The sequence below is a fragment of the Vigna angularis genome, chromosome 10, assembly GCF_016808095.1.
Source record: "Vigna angularis cultivar LongXiaoDou No.4 chromosome 10, ASM1680809v1, whole genome shotgun sequence".
Classification (NCBI taxonomy): Eukaryota; Viridiplantae; Streptophyta; class Magnoliopsida; order Fabales; family Fabaceae; genus Vigna; species Vigna angularis.
The window spans coordinates 14,101,588-14,115,651 of record NC_068979.1 but is presented as its reverse complement, the minus strand read 5'-3'; positions in this window follow the sequence as shown (position 1 = coordinate 14,115,651).

Genomic DNA, 14,064 nt, shown 5'->3' with positions numbered 1-14,064 from the left:
TCGTCCACTTCCTCCACTTCCTTCACTTCCACCACTTCCTCCACTTCCTCCACTTCCTCTACTTCCTTCACTTCCTCCACTTCCCCCACTTACTCCACTTTGTCCACTTTGTCTACTTCCTCCACTCCGTCCACCTCCTCCAGTTCCTCCACTTCCTCCACTTCCTCTACTTCCTCCACTGTCCACTCCGTCTAATTCGTCCAATTCGTCCACTTCGACCACTTCGACCACTTCGTCCACTTCCTCCACTTCGTCGACTGTGTCAATGTCGTTCACTTCGTCCACTTCGTGCACTTCATCCAATTCGTCCAATTCAACCACTTCGTCCAATTCGTGAACTTCCTTCACTTCCTTCACTTCCTTCACTTCCACCACTTCCTCCACTTCCTCGACTTGCTCCACTTCCTGCAGTGAACTTCCTTCACTTCCTTCACTTCCTCCACTTCGTCAACTTCGTCCGCTTCGATCGCTTCGTCCACTTCATCCACTTCTTCCACTTCTTCCACTTCTTCCACTTCTTCTACTTCTACTTCCACTTCGTGCACTTTCTCAACTTCGTCCACTTCTTCCACTTCCTCTAATTCCTCCACTTCCTCCACTTTGTCCACTCCGTCCACTCCATCCACTTCGTCCACTACGTCCACTTCGTCCACTTCCTCCACTTCATCCAATTCCTCCAGTTCGTCCAATTCGTGCAATTCGTCTACTTCGTCCACTTCCTCCACTTCCTCTTCTCCGTCCACTTACTCCACTTCGTCTACTTCCTCCAATTCGACCAAATCGTCCAGTTCGTCCAATTCGTGCAATTCGTTTACTTCGTCCACTTCCTCCACTTCCTCTACTCCGTCCACTCCGTCCACTCCGTCTACTTCATCCACTTCCTCCACTTCCTCCACTTCCTCCACTTCTTCCACTTCCTCCACTTTGTCAACTTCGTCCGCTTCATTCGCTTCGTCCAGTTCTTCCACTTCTTTCACTTCTTCTACTTCTTCTTCCACTTCGTGCACTTTTTCCACTTCGTCCACTTCGTCAACTTCGTCCACTTCGTCAACTTCGTCCACTTCGTCATATTCGTCCAAATCGTCCACTTCATCCAATTCTTTCAATTCGTCCACTTCGTCCACTTCATCCACTTTCTCCACTTCCTCCACTTCCTCCATTTCTTCCACTTCGTCAAATTCGTCCACTTGGCCCACTTCGTCCACATCGTCAACATTGTGCACTTCGTCCACTTTGTCCTATTCGTCCAAATCGCCCACATCGTCCACTTAGTCCACTTCGTCCACTTAGTCCACTTTTTCCACTTCGTCCACTTCGTCCATGATGGACAAATTTATGATCACCAAAATATGATGTCACAAACTTGTTTTACAATCGGCAAGTATGACCGAATCGTTTCAAGTAATAAACTCAGTAAGACCAAGTATCGTTCTATTAAAGGACTCACGGCCTAGTTTAGTTATGTGATTCGTTGATTAGCTAAGACTTAAGAACAAAATAATTGGATTTTACTATGCAAAAGACGAAAATAAACATGTATGCATGAGGTTGATCAATGGCAAAAGCAAAAGACAAGCACTTTCAATGAAATATATATATATATATATATATGAATATGTTGTTGGGGTTAAATTTCATCTTATCCACTCTCATATATTTTAGGAATTCAACATTCAAATCATCATTGTTAATGCCACTCTCTAAAGTACCTTTCAAAGAAGGCTTCTCCCTAATTACGAGTTCATACAATTCCTTGCATTCCTAATAATTAGTTCATCAAGTGCAGGAGCTTAACGACAACCAATATAATATTGGGAGAAATTCCCCGGATCTAGACTTCCCCGTACGTTCCCGTATCGACAAAATCAATAATCATGCATTGAATGAGTTAAACAAAGCAAGCATTAGGCAAAGAGGAAAAACCCTAACTAATGATGAAGGAAAACATAAATCTTAGATTAAGATGCAAGCATAAATTCCATATATGAGAGCTTCAAAAGATTACATTGATTCCCCAACAAACATATAAGGTTTAGTTCACCATATTCATGGTGAACCTAGATGAACAATAATGAAAGAATGAAAGATAAAACCCTAGAAAGGTGAAGAGGTAGCCTGAGCATCCAAGATCCTCCTTCAAAGGGGTGGAAGAGAGAGTGTTTGCTTTGTTTCTACCAAAGATACCAACCCTAAGACATCTAGGTCTTTAAATAGGACATAAAAATAATAGAAAACGGGTCCAGGCCCAAACAGATCATAAAATCGCATAAAACTGGCCCAAAACTCGTCTGGTTGACTTTTTTCGTATTCCGGTTGACCGGTTGACTTTTTGGTTCACTGGTTGACTTTTCTGGTTGACTGGTTGACTTTTCTGGTTTTTGGTTGACTTTTCTGATTCCATCTCTCTCCTTCTTCACTTCTTTCACTAAATTCACCTTAAAACCTGCACAAAAACACTGAAATCAAGCATAAACCTGTCCAGCTCTCTTATTTCTGAAAATATGGATAAAAGCATGATTTCAAGCTAGTTTCTAAGTGTAAAGGTTGCTTTTTGTGTCAGTTTTAAGCATGAAAATAACAGTTTTTCAATTGTTATCACAACCCCAAACTTAGAACTTTGCTTGTCCTCAAGCAAACAAGATGTAACTCAATCTTCAACCAATTCATATGATGGTTCACTCATTCCAAAATCCTCTTTTTCAAGATAAGTAACAACTTCACTCAAACTTATGACCAAGAGTTCAATCAAGATGTGCACATGCTTTAGTGTTCACAAAGTCATTTAAATTCCAACAAATGCTATATTTCATGAATGATCAATCAATTAAGCATGGATGTTCATGTGCTCATGGAATATTTCCTCACTAGGTAAAGTGTTTCACTCACACACAAGTGTATAAGAGGTAATCACTCATTCACTCTACTATCACAATGTCACATGAATCAACTTTGCCTTTCATTTTACCACAATCAAAAACATTCACAAGCATGCATCATCACAAGGACTTTTCAATGGCTTATAATGTGGCTGGGCTAACAAGAAAATTGGTTTTTCTGGATCACAAAATCCTTGAGTTAAGAGAATCATAACAACACAATTATTCTTATTCTTCCCAACTTGCCTTTGCATTTGCATTGAGCTTTGCTTCTTTTTCTTTTCTTTTCTTTTTCTTTTTTTTCTTTGCATATTCTTACTTTTTAGCTCTTAGCTCAATGCTTTTCCTTTTTCATGTTTTCCCAACAACCCCAAACTTGAACATTTAACAATACCACACAAGATCTTCTACTTAACTCAAGGTAAAGATTTTCAATCAAGGGTTTTCAGTGTATGTTCAAGGCTAAGGGTTCAAAGGATAGAACACAAAGTGTTCTCTTTTAGTGGGCTAACTTTATGAATTTGGCCAATAAAAAGGGTTCCAACAAACGGCCTTGATCACATGATGCAAAACAAGTAATTGATTCAATCATAGAAAACCTGGGCAAAGTCATTCATGCTTTCAAAGTAATAGCATTCAATCATACCAAAAACTCTGGAGCTCAAAACCTCACATATAAGCTCATTCACATTTGACATACACATCCTGCTTAATTTCACAATCACAATCATGATATCCTGCATTTGTTCACAAAACTTGTGAATCACCTGTATAAGCATTTTATGTGCACATCTATCTCAACATCAATCAATCACTAATCATCATCAAGCATTACTTATCACACAATCACAGTTAATAGCAAACCATCATAACAAACCATGTTTCCAATAGAGTACATCAAACCCTAATCTAAAACAAAAAATAAATAAGTTTAGAAAACTTAAACCCCAAAAGCATAAGCATATGATAGTAGCATTCATCCGTAAATGCTATCTCAGCTCCTCATCAATCTGAGCTGTCCTCTGTATCTTCCTCTTCTTGGATCTTCTAGTCTTGATTCTTTTTGCCCGATGAGGAGGCCATCCCTCCATCAAACATAATTCACAAAACCAAAAGATACATTGTTAAGCATTAGTAAACCACAATGAAGAAATCAGCCCCTTCAATGATGCTCTCTCCCAACCCCAAACTTAGATGGAAAACTAGTGAGCAAGTGAGTGGAAGGGAGATTTTCTAAAGAGGGATGAGGGAAAAGTTGTAGAGAACCTTTGAAAAGGTATGTAGGAGTGTGTGTGCAGAGAAGAGCCTGAAAATAAAAGCATTTGCGCAGTTTAGGGTATAAAAATACCCTAATGGGCTCGGGTTCCGCTAAAGGGTAACAAAAGCCCATCTGCGAGAGTACCGCTCAGCGGTAAGTTGCCGCTCAGCGGCACTTTCGTAATGTGCTCTTCTCCTTCTTTTCTTATCCTACGTGCCTCCTAGACATGCCCCTCACTGGTTCCCTGCAATTCAATGCTTTAAATACTTATGCAAACCCTAACTAAAATAAAACAAACAAAAACAATCAATCAACTGGGTTGCCTCCCAGGTAGCGCTTGTTTAACGTCACGAGCCTGACCCAAAGTCCACCAACACCCATCAGTAGGTGTTTAAAACTTACCAACACCCATCAGTAGGTGCAAAATTTTCTCATCAACACCCATCAGTAGGTGTTACACACTTAGTATCCTTCAGTAGATACTTAACCACCTAACATCCATCAGTAGATGCTATGTTCAGCAAAATATTCACAAAATCATGTTCAACAGATTAAAAAATTACAAACCAAAGTAAAATTTAAAAGTTCTAAAATCACTGGGTTGCCTCCCAGCAAGCGCTCTTTTAACGTCATTAGCTTGACCCAGTAAAGCTCAAGTTCCTTCTTTATAGTTGATGTTGTCATCCCACCAACTCCTCAGCTGTTTCCTGTGAACTGTTTTGGTCCTTCTAGAATGTGGAGACTTTATCTCTATCATCTCCTTCTCTTTAAAGCCCTTCACAACCCACAACTTGTTCTTGATTCTTACAGGTGTGCCAAGTTGGAGTCTTCTTTTCTCCCAGTCACCAGGAATTTCTCCTCCTCTTCCAATCTTTTCTTCCTTGTGTACCTGAAACAACAAACAATGGTTACCTGCAACCTTGAGATTTTCCTCTTTACGGCTAGTCATGGGTGCATCTTGAAATGCAGCTTTATAACTAGCTTCTTCCTCCTGTGTTTGCGTCTCATCTTTAAAGACGTCTATAACCACTCTCTCCTCCTTGTCCTGGAGCACTACTATACCTTTATTTACATCAATGATAGCTCTGGCCGTTTTCATAAACGGTCTTCCAAGTATGATAGGTATCTTCTCTGTCTCCATCTTCATCACCACAAAGTCTGCCAAGAACTGAAGTTTGCCAACACAAACTATAATGTCCTCTGCAATCCCACATGGCTCCTTTGAAGATCCATCGGCCATTACTAGATTAACCTTTATAGGTTTCACTTTAACATTGCCGATTTGCTCCAGTAAAGAATAAGGTATCAAGTTAACACTTGAACCTAAATCAAGGAGAGCTTTCTTCACCTTTTTCTTCCCTATGGTACAAGGGATAGAAAAACTGCCTGGATCTGTTGCTTTAGGAGGGAATGACTCTTTTTTAATAGTTATACACTCCTTTGCCTCATCATCTCTACGTCTTTTCTTTGTAGAGATTTCTTCATTAGATTTAGTGTAAACCGTAATCTGTTGTAGAATCTGTTCCCAAGGTGCATCGTTATCCACCATTTTGAATAATTATGTGAAGTCTAGTTATTTCCCTTGATGGATTGGAAAAGGAAAAGTGCTTTTGCTCTCTATTTCTCTTCTCTCTTCTGTATCTAACTCAACTTTCTCATCATCAACACTCTCTACCACCTTGCACTCTTCTCTGGGGTTAACCTTAGTATTAGCCCCAAAATTTCTATTTGGCCTTTCTTCCACCTGTTTGGTGATCTGCCCCATCTGCGTCTCCAAATTTTTGATAGCAGCTTCAATGCTCTTTTGGGTAGACTCAGTTTTCTGTATGAAATTGTTGAGAGTTTCCTCCATCCTCATGGACCTTTCATTAAGCATAGATAACTGTTGCCATAAGGTGGGTTGCTGTTGCTGCTTATTATATTGACCAGCTTGCCTAGTTTACCCTTGACAAATACTTGGGTGTGGTTTCCACCCCTGATTGTAGCTTCCTTGACGGTACTGATTGGTCATGTAGTTTACATCCTCCACGGCTTCAACTGGAAAGGCACATTGACCATTGATATGGTCGCCTCCACACAATTCGCACAACTGGGTTTGTACCTGTGCAGCAGTTTTCAACTCTTTGGGTAATTGTGCAAGAGTTTTAGTCAGAGTCTCCAGCTGTTGAGTTAGAATTTTGTTTTGAGCTAGTAGGGCATCATGTGTCTGTAATTGGAGGACTCCTTTTTGCATAGGAGCTCCTCTCTCACTATGTAGCTCATTATCACTAGTAGCCATGTTTTCTATAATCTCTGTTGCTTCCTCTGGAGTTTTCCATTTAATATTGCTTCCTGCTGAGGCGTCCAGCATCATCTTGGTTTGTGAACCAAGCCCTCCAAGGAAAGTTAAGACTACTTCCTGATCTTCAAAGCCATGCGTGGGTGTTTTTCTTAGCAAGCTTTTGTATCTGTCCCATGCATGCCCCGGTGATTCTTCCATACCTTGCTTAAATGAAGAAATCTCTTGCTTGCCTTTTGTCACCTTAGATTGTGGGAAGTACTTGTTTAAAAATTTTGTGACCACTGCTTCCCACTCTGTGAAACTTTCTTCTGGGAAAGAATTCAACCAAAGCTTAGCATTGCCTCCCAATGAGAAAGGAAACAAGCTAAGTTTGATAGCTTTGTCTGGCACCCCATTAATCTTGACTGTGTTGCAAATCTCATTGAAGGTAGTGAGGTGCTCATATGGGCTTTCATGAGATAACCCATTAAATTGGTTGCTTTTCACCAGTTGAATCAGTGCTGGTTTGACCTCCATATTAGCTGCATTGACTCTAGGTCTAGCTATACTGTTAAAGTGCTGAGGTCCAGCTATATTGGTGTAGTCAGCAAGAGTTCTTCTAACATTGTTGTTCTCCATATTTTCTGTGCTATGAACAGAACCTTGTGGTGATGATTGTAAGAGAGTTTTTGGAGAAGGGAAAAGTTCTCTAGATGTTCGGATTCTTCTCCTCCGTCTACTCTCGTCTAGACCTTCAAGCAGAGGTTCTGTTGTTTTCTTGCTCCTTGTTCTAATTGCTTCCTGCATGCACAAGAAAACAAAACCCTAGAAAAGATTTGTTAGCACAAAAAGATATAGGAGAAGATATAGATTCAGAAGATAAAAGATTCAGAGGATAAGATAAAATAATATAAAATAAAATAAAATAAAATAAAATCTAATCTAATCAAATAAAATAAAATAAAATAAAATCTAATCAAATCAAATCAAATAAAATCTAATCTAATCAAATCAAATAAAATAAAATCAAATCAAATCAAATAAGATAAAATAAAATAAAATAAAATAAAATCAAATAAAATCAAATCCAATAAAATAAAACCAAATCAAATAAAAACCGAAAAAATAAAAACAGAAAATAAAAACAGAAATTCAAAATTAAAGTCAAAGATAATCAATAATCACACAAATTAACCAGTTAAACCACGAGTCCCCGACAGCGGCGCTAAAAACTTGATGGACAAATTTATGATCACCAAAATATGATGTCACAAACTTGTTTTACAATCGGCAAGTATGACCGAATCGTTTCAAGTAATAAACTCGGTAAGACCAAGTATCGTTCCCCCAAAGGACTCACGGCCTAGTTTAGTTATGTGATTCGTTGATTAGCTAAGACTTAAGAACAAAATAATTGGATTTTACTATGCAAAAGACGAAAATAAACATGTATGCATGAGGTTGATCAATGGCAAAAGCAAAAGACAAGCACTTTCAATGAAATATATATATATGAATATGTTGTTGGGGTTCAATTTCATCTTATCCACTCTCATATATTTTAGGAATTCAACATTCAAATCATCATTGTTAATGCCACTCTCTAAAGTACCTTTCAAAGAAGGCTTCTCCCTAATTACGAGTTCATACAATTCCTAGCATTCCTAATAATTAGTTCATCAAGTGCAGGAGCTTAACGACAACCAATATAATATTGGGAGAAATTCCCCGGATCTAGACTTCCCCGTACGTTCCCGTATCGACAAAATCAATAATCATGCATTGAATGAGTTAAACAAAGCAAGCATTAGGCAAAGAGGAAAAACCGTAACTAATGATGAAGGAAAGCATAAATCTTAGATTAAGATGCAAGCATAAATTCCATATATGAGAGCTTCAAAAGATTACATTGATTCCCCAACAAACATACAAGGTTTAGTTCACCATATTCATGGTGAACCTAGATGAACAATAATGAAAGAATGAAAGATAAAACCCTAGAAAGGTGAAGAGTTAGCCTGAGCATCCAAGATCCTCCTTCAAAGGGGTGGAAGAGAGAGTGTTTGCTTTGTTTCTGCCAAAGATACCAACCCTAAGACATCTAGGTCTTTAAATAGGACATAAAAATAATAGAAAACGGGTCCAGGCCCAAACAGATCATAAAATCGCATAAAACTGGCCCAAAACTCGTCTGGTTGACTTTTTTCGTATTCCGGTTGACCGGTTGACTTTTTGGTTCACTGGTTGACTTTTCTGGTTGACTGGTTGACTTTTCTGGTTTCTGGTTGACTTTTCTGATTCCATCTCTCTCCTTCTTCACTTCTTTCACTAAATTCACCTTAAAACCTACACAAAAACACTGAAATGAAGCATAAACCTGTCCAGCTCTCTTATTTCTGAAAATATGGATAAAAGCATGATTTCAAGCTAGTTTCTAAGTGTAAAGGTTGCTTTTTGTGTCAGTTTTAAGCATGAAAATAACAGTTTTTCAACTGTTATCAGTCCACTTCGTCAACTTCGTTTACTTCGTCCACTTCCTCCACTTCCGTCACTTTCTCCACTTTCTCCACTTTCTCCACTTTCTCCACTTCCTCCACTTAATCCACTTCGTCATATTCCTCCAAATCGTCCACTTCATCCAATTCTTTCAATTCGTCCACTTCATCCACTTTTTCCACTTCCTCCATTTCTTCCACTTCGTCAAATTTGTCCACTTGGCCCACTTCGTCCACATTGTCAACGTTGTGCACTTCGTCCACTTCGTCCTATTCGTCCAATTCGTCCACATCGTCCACTTAGTCCACTTCGTCCACATCGTCCACTTCATCCGCTCCTTCCACTCCATCCACTTCCTCCACTTCGTCCACTTCCTCCACTTTGTCAACTTCACCAACTATGTCCATTTCGTCCCTTTCGTGCAATTCGTTGAATTCGTCCACTTCATCAACTTGCTCCACTTCCACGACTTCCTCAAGTTCGTCCAATTCCTCTACTTCGTCCAATTCGTCCACTTCCTCCACTTCCTCCAGTTCCTCCACTTCCTCCACTTCCTTCACTTCTTCCACTGCCTCCACTTCGTCCACTTCCTCCACTTCCACAACTTCGTCCAATTCGTCCAATTCGTCTACTTCGTCCACTTCGTCCACTTTGTCAACTTTTTCCACTTGGTCTACTTCGTGCACTTCGTCCAATTCGTCCACTTGGTCCTCTTGGTCCATTAGGTCCACTTCGTCCACTACGTCAACTTCGTCCACTTCCTCCTCTTTCTCCACTTCCTCCACTTCATACACTTTGTACACTTCTTCCACTTCGTCTATTTTGTTCACTTCGTCCACCTTCTCCACTTCCTCTATATCCTGCACTTCCTCCACTTACTCCACTTCCTCCACTTCGTTCACTTTGTCCACTTCGTCAACTTCGTCCACTACCTCCACTTCTTCTTCTTCTTCTTCCACTTCGTCCACTTCTTCTTCTTCTTCTTCTTCCACCACGTCCACTTCGTGTAATTCGTCCTATTCGTCCAATTCGTCCACTTCGTCCACATCGTCCAATTCGTCCACTTAGTCCGCATCGTCCTTTTCGTCCAATTCGTCCACTTCGTCCACTTCGTTGATTTCGTCCAATTCGTCCACTTCCTCCACTTCCTTGACTTCCACCACTCCCTCCACTTCCTCCACTTCGTCAACGTCGTCCTCTTGGTCCACTTCGTCAACGTCGTCCTCTTGGTCCACTTCGTCAACGTCGTGCACTTCGTCCACTTCGTGCACTTCGTCCAATTCGTCCTATTCGTCCAATTTTTCCACTTCGTCCCCTTCGTCTAATTCGTCCAATTCGTCCACTTCGTCCACTTCGTCAACTTCATCCACTTCGTCCACTTCGTCAACTTCCTCCACTTCCTCCACTTCGTCAACTTCGTCAACTTCGTCCACATCGTCCACTCTGTCCACTTTGTCCACTTCGTTCACTTTGTCCACTTCTTCCACTTCGTCCACTTCTCCAACTTCTTCCACTTCTTCCACTTCGTCCATTTCCTCCACTTCGTCCAATTCGTCCACTTTGTCCACCTCCTCCACATCGTCAACTTCGCCCAATTCGTCGACTTCCTCCACTTCGACCACTTCCTCCACTTGCTCTACTTCCTGCACTTCCTGCACTTCCTGCACTTCCTCCACTTCGTCAACTTCATCCGCTTCGTTCGCTTCGTCCACTTCATTCTCTTCTTCCACTTTGTCCACTTTGTCCACTTCGTCCACCTCGTCCACTTCGTCAACTTCGTTCACTTCCTCCACCTCCTCCACTTCCTCCACTCCGTCCACTCCGTCCACTTCGTCCACTTCGTCCACTCCCCCACTTCCTCCACTTCATCCACATCCTTCAATTCGTCCAATTCGTCCAGTTCGTCCAATTCGTGCAATTCGTCTACTTCGTCCACTTCGTTCACTTTGTCCACTTCCTCCACTTCACTTCGTCCACTTCCTCCACTTCCTCCACTTCGTCAACTTCGTCCTCTTGGTCCACTTCGTCCAGTTCGTCAACGTCTTGCACTTCATCCACTTCGTGAAATTCGTCCAATTCGTCAAATTCGTCCACTTCGTCCAATTCGTCCACTTCCTCCATTTCCTTCACTTCCTTCACTTCCTCTACTTCCTCCACTTCCTCGACTTCCTCGACTTCCTCGACTTCCTCTACTCCGTCCACTCCGTCCACTCCGTCTACTTCATCCACTTCCTCCACTTCCTCCACTTCCTTCACTTCTTCCACTACATCCACTTTGTCAACTTTGTCCGCTTCGTTCGCTTCGTCCAGTTCTTCCATTTCTTTCACTTCTTCTACATCTTCTTCCACTTCGTGCACTTTTTCCACTTCGTCCACTTTGTCCAGTTCGTCAACTTCGTTCACATCGTCCACTTCCTCCACTTCGTCATATTCGTCTAAATCGTCCACTTCATCCAATTCTTTCAATTCGTACACTTTGTCCACTTCATCCAGTTTCCCCACTTCCTCCACTTCCTCCATTTCTTCCACTTCGTCAAATTCGTCCACATTGCCCACTTCGTCCACATCGTCCACTTAGTCCACTTCGTTCACTTAGTCCACTTTTTCCACTTCGTCCACTTCGTCCACTTCGTCCACTTCGTCAACTTTGTTCACTTCGTCCACTTCCTCCACTTCCGTCACTTTCTCCACTTCCTCCACTTTCTCCACTTCCTCCACTTCCTCCACTTCGTCATATTCGTCCAAATTGTCCACTTCATCCAATTCTTTAAATTCGTCCACTTCATCCACTTGTCCACTTGGCCCACTTCGTCCACATCATCAACGTTGTGCACTTCTTCCACTTCGTCCTATTCGTCTAATTCGTCCACTTCATCTGCTCCTTCCACTCCGTCCACTTCCTCCACTTCGTCCACTTCCTCCACTTCGTCAACTTCGCCAACTATGTCCATTTCGTCCCTTTCGTGCAATTCGTTGAATTCGTCCACTTCATCAACTTGCTCCAGTTCCACGACTTCCTCAACTTCGTCCAATTCCTCTACTTCGTCCAATTCGTCCACTTCCTCTAGTTCCTCCAGTTCCTCCAGTTCCTCCACTTCCTTCACTTCTTCCACTGCCTCCACTTCGTCCACTTCCTCCACTTCCACAACTTCGTCCAATTCGTCTACTTCGTCCACTTCGTCAACTTTTTCCACTTGGTCTACTTCGTCCACTTCATGCACTTCGTCCAATTCGTCCAATTCGTCCACTTGGTCCTCTTGGTCCACTTCGTCCACACTGTCAACTTCGTCCACTTCCTCCTCTTCCTCCACTTCCTCCACTTCATACACTTCGTACACTTCGTCCACTTCGTCTATTTTGTCCACTTCATCCACCTTCTCCACTTCCTCTATATCCTGCACTTCCTCCACTTCGTTCACTTTGTCCACTTTGTCAACTTCGTCCACTACCTCCACTTCTTCTTCTTCTTCCACTTCGTCCACTTCTTCTTCTTCTTCTTCTTCTTCCACCACGTCCACTTCTTGTAATTCGTCCTATTCGTCCAATTCGTCCACTTCGTCCACATCGTCCAATTCGTCCACTTAGTTCGCATCGTCCACTTCGTCCAATTCGTCCACTTCGTCCACTTCGTTCATTTCATCCAATTCGTCCACTTCCTCCACTTCCTTGCTTTCCACCACTCCCTCCACTTCCTCCACTTCCTCCACTTCGTCAATGTCGTCCTCTTGGTCCACTTCGTCAACGTCGTTCACTTCGTCCACTTCGTGCACTTCGTCCAATTCGTCCTATTCGTCCAATTTTTCCACTTCGTCTAATTCGTCCAATTCGTCCACGTCGTCAACTTCGTCCACTTCGTCAACTTTGTCCACTTCGGCCACTTCGTCCACTTCGTCAACTTCGTCAACTTTGTCCACATCGTCCACTCTGTCCACTTTGTCCACTTCGTTCACTTCGTCCACTTCTTCCACTTCGTCCACTTCTCCAACTTCTTGCAGTTCTTCCACTTCTTCCACTTCGTCCACTTCCTCCACTTCGTCCAATTCGTCCACTTTGTCCACCTCCTCCACATCGTCCACTTCGTCCAATTTGTCGACTTCCTCCACTTCCTTCACTTCAACCACTTCCTCCACTTGCTCTACTTCTTGCACTTCCTGCACTTCCTCCACTTCGTCTACTTCCTCCACTCCGTCCACTCCGTCCACCTCCTCCACTTCCTCCACTTCCTCCACTGTCCACTCCGTCCAATTCGTCCAATTTGTCCACTTCGTCTAATTCGTCCACTTCCTCCATTTCCTTCACTTCATTCACTTCCTCCACTTCCTCCACTTTCTCCACTTCCTCCACTTCCTCCACTTTGTCTGCTTCGTTCGCTTCGTCCACTTCGTCCACTTCTTCCACTTCTTCCACTTCATGCGTAAAATTGATACTAAAAGCAACCTTTATACTTAGAAACTAGCTTGAAATCATGTTTTTACTCATATTTTCAGAAATAAGAGAGCTGGACAGGTTTATGCTTGATTTCAGTGTTTTTGTGCAGGTTTTAGGGTGAATTTAGTGAAAGAAGTGAAGAAGGAGAGAGATGAAATCAGAAAAGACACCAAAAAGTGCAAAAAGGAGAAGCCGCAAGTACCGCTCAGCGGCACTTTACCGCTGAGCGGCACTCAGGAGCTCACGGGAGTACCGTTGAGGGGCAAAATGGCCGCTGAGGGGAAGAACCGAGCTGACGCACTTACCGCTGAGCGGCACTATTTTTGGGCATGGGCCTAATTTTATGTAATTTACGAATAATATATAAGCTTTAGGGTTTCCTAGGGTTAGTATCTTTGGCTGGAACGAAGCAAAAACTCTCTCTTCCACCCCTTTGAAGGAGGATCTTGGATGCTCAGGCTACCTCTTCACCTTTTTAGGGTTTTATCTTTCATTCTTTCATTATTGTTCATCTAGGTTCACCATGAATATGGTGAACTAAACCTTGTATGTTTGTTGGGGAATCACTGTAATCTTTTGAAGCTCTCATATATGGAATTTGTGCTTGCATCTTAATATAAGACTTATGCTTTCTTTCATCATTAGTTAGGGTTTTCCTTCTTTGCTCAAAGCTTGCTTTGTTTAACTCATTCAATGCATGATGATTGGTTTTGTCGATACGGAAACGTACGGGGAAGTCTAGATCT